We start from the raw sequence: 7,151 nt of genomic DNA, 5'->3' as shown, positions 1-7,151 counted from the left end.
GGCCAGTCCTCCAAAGGCCCAGGTGCAGGGAGCCCAGGCCAAGCAGCCTGTGGAAGAAGCCACATGCTGTGCCACCCCGGGGAACACGACTGCAGGCCATGGCCCTTCCCACCTCCTCCTCCTCCTCCTCCTCCTCCTCCTCCTCCTCCCACCCCGCCCCCGCCCCCGCCCCCACATGGCACAGGGCCCAGAGACACCTCAGACACTTGCTACCCAAAGTGCAAAGGGCATCAGTTGCTCCTCCAAACCCCCCCCAGCCCAGCAGACCGCATTGTCCAGCCAGCCCCCGGGCCTCCCTGGGGTGCCCAGCACAAAAGTGCAGACACCCACCGGACCCTCCATCTCAGTTTTCGGATGTTTTTGCCACTCTAAGGACCCGCAGGCCAGCTGGGCCTTCTGGCAGGACAGAGAGCCCCGGAATCCGACGTGGAGAGCTGGGTGTACGTCCCCATGAGGAGGCGGTCCCCACCTCCGCGGCTATCCCCTTGCGGGGAGCGGCAGCCGCGGGGCCTCAGAGAAGACACCAGGCTGGGCCCCCACGGCACAGCGGGAGCACGTCCCCCGCAGGCCACTTAGCCACGGCGGCCAGCCGGCGGACGGTTGGGTTGCGCGAGACGCTGCGGCCGCCCTGCTACCGGGTTCCTGGGAGGGCGTCCTGGAACCAGCGTCCACACCAAGCCCTTGGAAGGCCCAGGCGACGGAGGAGCCCCGTCAGGCAGGGGCCGAGGACGGTGACGGCCCGGGCGGGGAGGAGCGTGTCAGGCAGGGGCAGAGGACGGTGACAGGTGACGGCCCGGGCGGGGAGGAGCGTGTCAGGCAGGGGCAGAGGACGGTGACAGGTGACAGGCCGGGCGGGAAGGAGTCAGTCAGGCAGGGGCCGTGGAGGAGACGGGCTGGGTAAGGGTTAGGGGTAGAGTCAGGGCACAAGTCACAATCGCAAAGACCTGGAAGCCACCCGAGTGCCCATCGACCCACGAGTGGGTAAATAAAATGTGGCGCGTGGACACCACGGAGTGCTATTCGGCTATGAGGAGCAGCGGTGAGGGGGCACCTCTCGTGGTTCTCCTGGCCAGAGCTGGAACCCGTTCCAGTAAGCCAAGTATCCCAAGAATGGACACACGAGCACCACGTGCTCGCGCTCACCAGCAAATGGGTACGAACCGATGGACACCTAAGTGGACACAGAGGAATCACCTTCTTCGGGTGGGTGTCGGGCGGGTGGGGGGAGGGGATGGGCATACACATCCATTAGGAATGGGGTGGGTGCGCACCGACTGGGGGATGGGCGCACTTGAAGCTCTGACCCGAGGGGGGAGGCTGGGAGAGGGCAACGCACCCGACCTTAACATTGGTGCCCCCACAATATGCTGGAGCAACATGAGAGGTAAATGAATAAGAACACGGGGGGGGAGGGGGGCACGGGCAACACATGTCACCTTAAAACTTGGACTCCCATCATCTGCTTGAAAAGAGAGAGAAAAGAAAATGCAATAATAGAGATAAGAGACACTTTTTAAAAATAATGAATCCGGCCGGGCGCTGTGGCTCACGCCTGTAATCCTAGCTCTTGGGAGGCCGAGGCGGGCGGATTGCTCAAGGTCAGGAGTTCAAAACCAGCCTGAGCAAGAGCGAGACCCCGTCTCTACTATAAATAGAAAGAAATTAATTGGCCAACTGATATATATATAAAAAATTAGCGGGGCATGGTGGCGCATGCCTGCAGTCCCAGCTACCCTGGAGGCTGAGGCAGAAGGATCACTCGAGCCCAGGAGTTTGAAGTTGCTGTGAGCTAGGCTGACGCCACGGCACTCAGTCTAGCCTGGGCAACAAACCGAGACTCTGTCTCAAAAAAAAAAAAAAAAAAATGAATCCGTAGAGAAAAGTAAAAGGAGGCCTGTGGAGCAGGTCTGGGTGTGACTCCGGATCCCCGAACATCAGGTGCCACCACCAAAGATTCCTACGTGTAGCCCATAGAACCCCAAAAGCAACGGGACGAGTTCTGGTCACATACTCCCTCAAAATGACATCCAGGCCTTCTTCTGGAACTCCCTCCCCTCTCAGACTCTCAAGGTTTCCTCCGGCGTGTCGGCTCCCACAGAGCAGACCTTTGGTCTGAGACCTGACTGTCCAGAAGCCACGCATGCTGCCGCGTGGCGGCGGTGTCACGGCTCGGGACAAGAGGAGGCCCCACGGTGCGGGCTGGGGCGCCAGGCACCGCGGCGGGCGCTGAGGGTGGGGGTCACCCCCACCCCGGGCCGCCCCCGCACTCCCAGAAACGCCACAGAACCAGAGGCAAAAAAAAAAAAAAAAAGAAGAAGAAGCCTATGGCACCCGGTATTCCCGGGCGGTCTCCCATCCAAGTTCTAACCAGGCCCGACCCTGCTTAGCTTCCGAGACCAGACGGGATCGGGCGCGTTCGGGGTGGTGTGGTCGTGGACGGCGGAGGGCGCCCCTGCCCCGCTCAAGAAGCCGAGCCTCTCTGCGCTTCCCCGCCGCCTCCTCCCGCCCCAGGCCCCGCGCCGGGCCGGGCCTGTTGAGTTCGCCGGCCGGGTCCCGTGGGCTCCGAGGGACGAGGGACGGGGTGACAGGCGGGGCGGGCAGGGAGCGGCGGGCCGGGGTTGGGGGCTGTCTCTCTATACACACACACTCACACTCACACTCACTCACTCACTCACACTCACACAAGATGCGCCTCCACGGCTGGACCCGCCAAGGTGGAGACCTTCCAGCCCCCCTCCTCTCCTCGCCTGGCCTCCTTCACCTCCCCGCCCCCCACCCCCAGCGCGCCTCCGGGGCCGCTGACTGCGCACGGGCGGGGGCGCTCGCCCTTTGACCCCAGCCAGGGGCCGCCCTCCCCCACAACCCCTTTCAGCTGTGCCCCCCACCCTGTGGCCCGCGGCCGCCTATTCCCCCGGGCCAGGGCTGGGGCACAGCGCACGGGGGAGGGGAGCCAGTGTATGGGGCGTCTCTCTCTCTGGGGATGTGTCCCATGGGTGGGGTGGGGTGGCGTGGTTTGTGGGGCGCTGAAGAAATCAGTCCCCTCCATCTCCTCCCTCTGGAAAACACCCAAGCCCTTGGAGAACTGCCCGCACCGCTACCGTGGGGGCCGGGACCCTCCTCTGTGTCCTCCTGTGGCCCAGTCCAAGGGGCCTGGGCCTGGCCGGGGCTGCATTGGACCCCAACCACCCTGGCGTGTGGACTCGCTAAAAATCGGCGATTAGATATTGGATTCCAGCGTCATTGAGGTCATTTCACTAATGAGTGCACCGCAAAGAGTTTCCTAATCCATCTGTGAGGGTGGCAACCGAAAGAGAATTTTAGAGCTGACAGAATAGGCGAGGAAAGGCATAGGAGATTTCCACACCCAGTAAGGAAGCCTTTTCCGAAATGGAAGAAAGAAAGGAGCAAACAGAGACACCGGTAGCCCCCCGCCCGGATGAGAGTCTGCCCCTGAGAGAAAGTACCCTGACCAGGTTCTCCCGTGGGTGGGTGGCGAGCTAGCGGCATTCAGAAGAGCGAGGCCCGCAGTCTGTGCAGAAGACACCTGCACTCGGGTGTGTGTGGCGGCACAATTCACAAGCAGCTCCAGATGTTAATCCAAGGAGAAGCCAGGGAGTTCCCAACGCCCCAGGTGTCCTCAGCCCACGACTGGCTGCTGTGGGAATGCGAAGCCCGGCTCCTTGTCTCAGAGCGGGGCAACCAGGAGGTGTGATGTCCACCCCGGGGTTCCCAGGAGGATCAGGCTGAAGCTGGGACTTGGCCTGAAAGTGTCCCCTCGCATGGCCACCCCCTTCCCCTTCCTGCTCCTCTACTCCTGGTGCCCCTCCATCCAGGGGCCAGACCTTAAAGAGTCACCCGCAAGAGAATCCTGGTCCCAAAGGAGCCTTCTGGGGGACCCCTGCTGAGAGAGGTTGTGGGCATGGCCCGCTGGGGCTCTGCCCGACCCAGGGCTGAGAGATGCAACCTCCCAGCTCTGGGTCCCTGCAGGAAGTGTTGGCAAGCACAGGGCCAGTCCTCCAAAGGCCCAGGTGCAGGGAGCCCAGGCCAAGCAGCCTGTGGAAGAAGCCACATGCTGTGCCACCCCGGGGAACACGACTGCAGGCCATGGCCCTTCCCACCTCCTCCTCCTCCTCCTCCTCCTCCTCCTCCTCCTCCCACCCCGCCCCCGCCCCCGCCCCCACATGGCACAGGGCCCAGAGACACCTCAGACACTTGCTACCCAAAGTGCAAAGGGCATCAGTTGCTCCTCCAAACCCCCCCCAGCCCAGCAGACCGCATTGTCCAGCCAGCCCCCGGGCCTCCCTGGGGTGCCCAGCACAAAAGTGCAGACACCCACCGGACCCTCCATCTCAGTTTTCGGATGTTTTTGCCACTCTAAGGACCCGCAGGCCAGCTGGGCCTTCTGGCAGGACAGAGAGCCCCGGAATCCGACGTGGAGAGCTGGGTGTACGTCCCCATGAGGAGGCGGTCCCCACCTCCGCGGCTATCCCCTTGCGGGGAGCGGCAGCCGCGGGGCCTCAGAGAAGACACCAGGCTGGGCCCCCACGGCACAGCGGGAGCACGTCCCCCGCAGGCCACTTAGCCACGGCGGCCAGCCGGCGGACGGTTGGGTTGCGCGAGACGCTGCGGCCGCCCTGCTACCGGGTTCCTGGGAGGGCGTCCTGGAACCAGCGTCCACACCAAGCCCTTGGAAGGCCCAGGCGACGGAGGAGCCCCGTCAGGCAGGGGCCGAGGACGGTGACGGCCCGGGCGGGGAGGAGCGTGTCAGGCAGGGGCAGAGGACGGTGACAGGTGACGGCCCGGGCGGGGAGGAGCGTGTCAGGCAGGGGCAGAGGACGGTGACAGGTGACAGGCCGGGCGGGAAGGAGTCAGTCAGGCAGGGGCCGTGGAGGAGACGGGCTGGGTAAGGGTTAGGGGTAGAGTCAGGGCACAAGTCACAATCGCAAAGACCTGGAAGCCACCCGAGTGCCCATCGACCCACGAGTGGGTAAATAAAATGTGGCGCGTGGACACCACGGAGTGCTATTCGGCTATGAGGAGCAGCGGTGAGGGGGCACCTCTCGTGGTTCTCCTGGCCAGAGCTGGAACCCGTTCCAGTAAGCCAAGTATCCCAAGAATGGACACACGAGCACCACGTGCTCGCGCTCACCAGCAAATGGGTACGAACCGATGGACACCTAAGTGGACACAGAGGAATCACCTTCTTCGGGTGGGTGTCGGGCGGGTGGGGGGAGGGGATGGGCATACACATCCATTAGGAATGGGGTGGGTGCGCACCGACTGGGGGATGGGCGCACTTGAAGCTCTGACCCGAGGGGGGAGGCTGGGAGAGGGCAACGCACCCGACCTTAACATTGGTGCCCCCACAATATGCTGGAGCAACATGAGAGGTAAATGAATAAGAACACGGGGGGGGAGGGGGGCACGGGCAACACATGTCACCTTAAAACTTGGACTCCCATCATCTGCTTGAAAAGAGAGAGAAAAGAAAATGCAATAATAGAGATAAGAGACACTTTTTAAAAATAATGAATCCGGCCGGGCGCTGTGGCTCACGCCTGTAATCCTAGCTCTTGGGAGGCCGAGGCGGGCGGATTGCTCAAGGTCAGGAGTTCAAAACCAGCCTGAGCAAGAGCGAGACCCCGTCTCTACTATAAATAGAAAGAAATTAATTGGCCAACTGATATATATATAAAAAATTAGCGGGGCATGGTGGCGCATGCCTGCAGTCCCAGCTACCCTGGAGGCTGAGGCAGAAGGATCACTCGAGCCCAGGAGTTTGAAGTTGCTGTGAGCTAGGCTGACGCCACGGCACTCAGTCTAGCCTGGGCAACAAACCGAGACTCTGTCTCAAAAAAAAAAAAAAAAAAATGAATCCGTAGAGAAAAGTAAAAGGAGGCCTGTGGAGCAGGTCTGGGTGTGACTCCGGATCCCCGAACATCAGGTGCCACCACCAAAGATTCCTACGTGTAGCCCATAGAACCCCAAAAGCAACGGGACGAGTTCTGGTCACATACTCCCTCAAAATGACATCCAGGCCTTCTTCTGGAACTCCCTCCCCTCTCAGACTCTCAAGGTTTCCTCCGGCGTGTCGGCTCCCACAGAGCAGACCTTTGGTCTGAGACCTGACTGTCCAGAAGCCACGCATGCTGCCGCGTGGCGGCGGTGTCACGGCTCGGGACAAGAGGAGGCCCCACGGTGCGGGCTGGGGCGCCAGGCACCGCGGCGGGCGCTGAGGGTGGGGGTCACCCCCACCCCGGGCCGCCCCCGCACTCCCAGAAACGCCACAGAACCAGAGGCAAAAAAAAAAAAAAAAAGAAGAAGAAGCCTATGGCACCCGGTATTCCCGGGCGGTCTCCCATCCAAGTTCTAACCAGGCCCGACCCTGCTTAGCTTCCGAGACCAGACGGGATCGGGCGCGTTCGGGGTGGTGTGGTCGTGGACGGCGGAGGGCGCCCCTGCCCCGCTCAAGAAGCCGAGCCTCTCTGCGCGCTTCCCCGCCGCCTCCTCCCGCCACAGGCCCCGCGCCGGGCCGGGCCTGTTGAGTTCGCCGGCCGGGTCCCGTGGGCTCCGAGGGACGGGGTGACAGGCGGGGCGGGCAGGGAGCGGCGGGCCGGGGTTGGGGGCTGTCTCTCTATACACACACACTCACACTCACACTCACTCACTCACTCACACTCACACAAGATGCGCCTCCACGGCTGGACCCGCCAAGGTGGAGACCTTCCAGCCCCCCTCCTCTCCTCGCCTGGCCTCCTTCACCTCCCCGCCCCCCACCCCCAGCGCGCCTCCGGGGCCGCTGACTGCGCATGGGCGGGGGCGCTCGCCCTTTGACCCCAGCCAGGGGCCGCCCTCCCCCACAACCCCTTTCAGCTGTGCCCCCCACCCTGTGGCCCGCGGCCGCCTATTCCCCCGGGCCAGGGCTGGGGCACAGCGCACGGGGGAGGGGAGCCAGTGTATGGGGCGTCTCTCTCTCTGGGGATGTGTCCCATGGGTGGGGTGGGGTGGCGTGGTTTGTGGGGCGCTGAAGAAATCAGTCCCCTCCATCTCCTCCCTCTGGAAAACACCCAAGCCCTTGGAGAACTGCCCGCACCGCTACCGTGGGGGCCGGGACCCTCCTCTGTGTCCTCCTGTGGCCCAGTCCAAGGGGC

General features: G+C 63.1%; 2 pseudogenes; both read right to left on the bottom strand.

The window, feature by feature from the left end:
* Window positions 1–2,319: 2,319 nt before the first annotated feature.
* On the bottom strand, window positions 2,320–2,438 carry LOC142871118 (uncharacterized; annotated as a pseudogene).
* Window positions 2,439–6,325: 3,887 nt separating this feature from the next.
* Window positions 6,326–6,444, bottom strand: LOC142871117 (uncharacterized; annotated as a pseudogene).
* Between the last annotated feature and the right edge of the window lie 707 nt (window positions 6,445–7,151).

Source organism: Microcebus murinus, chromosome 5 (genome assembly GCF_040939455.1).
Source record: "Microcebus murinus isolate Inina chromosome 5, M.murinus_Inina_mat1.0, whole genome shotgun sequence".
Taxonomy (NCBI): Eukaryota; Metazoa; Chordata; class Mammalia; order Primates; family Cheirogaleidae; genus Microcebus; species Microcebus murinus.
This window is presented reverse-complemented; position numbering and strand designations above follow the sequence as displayed.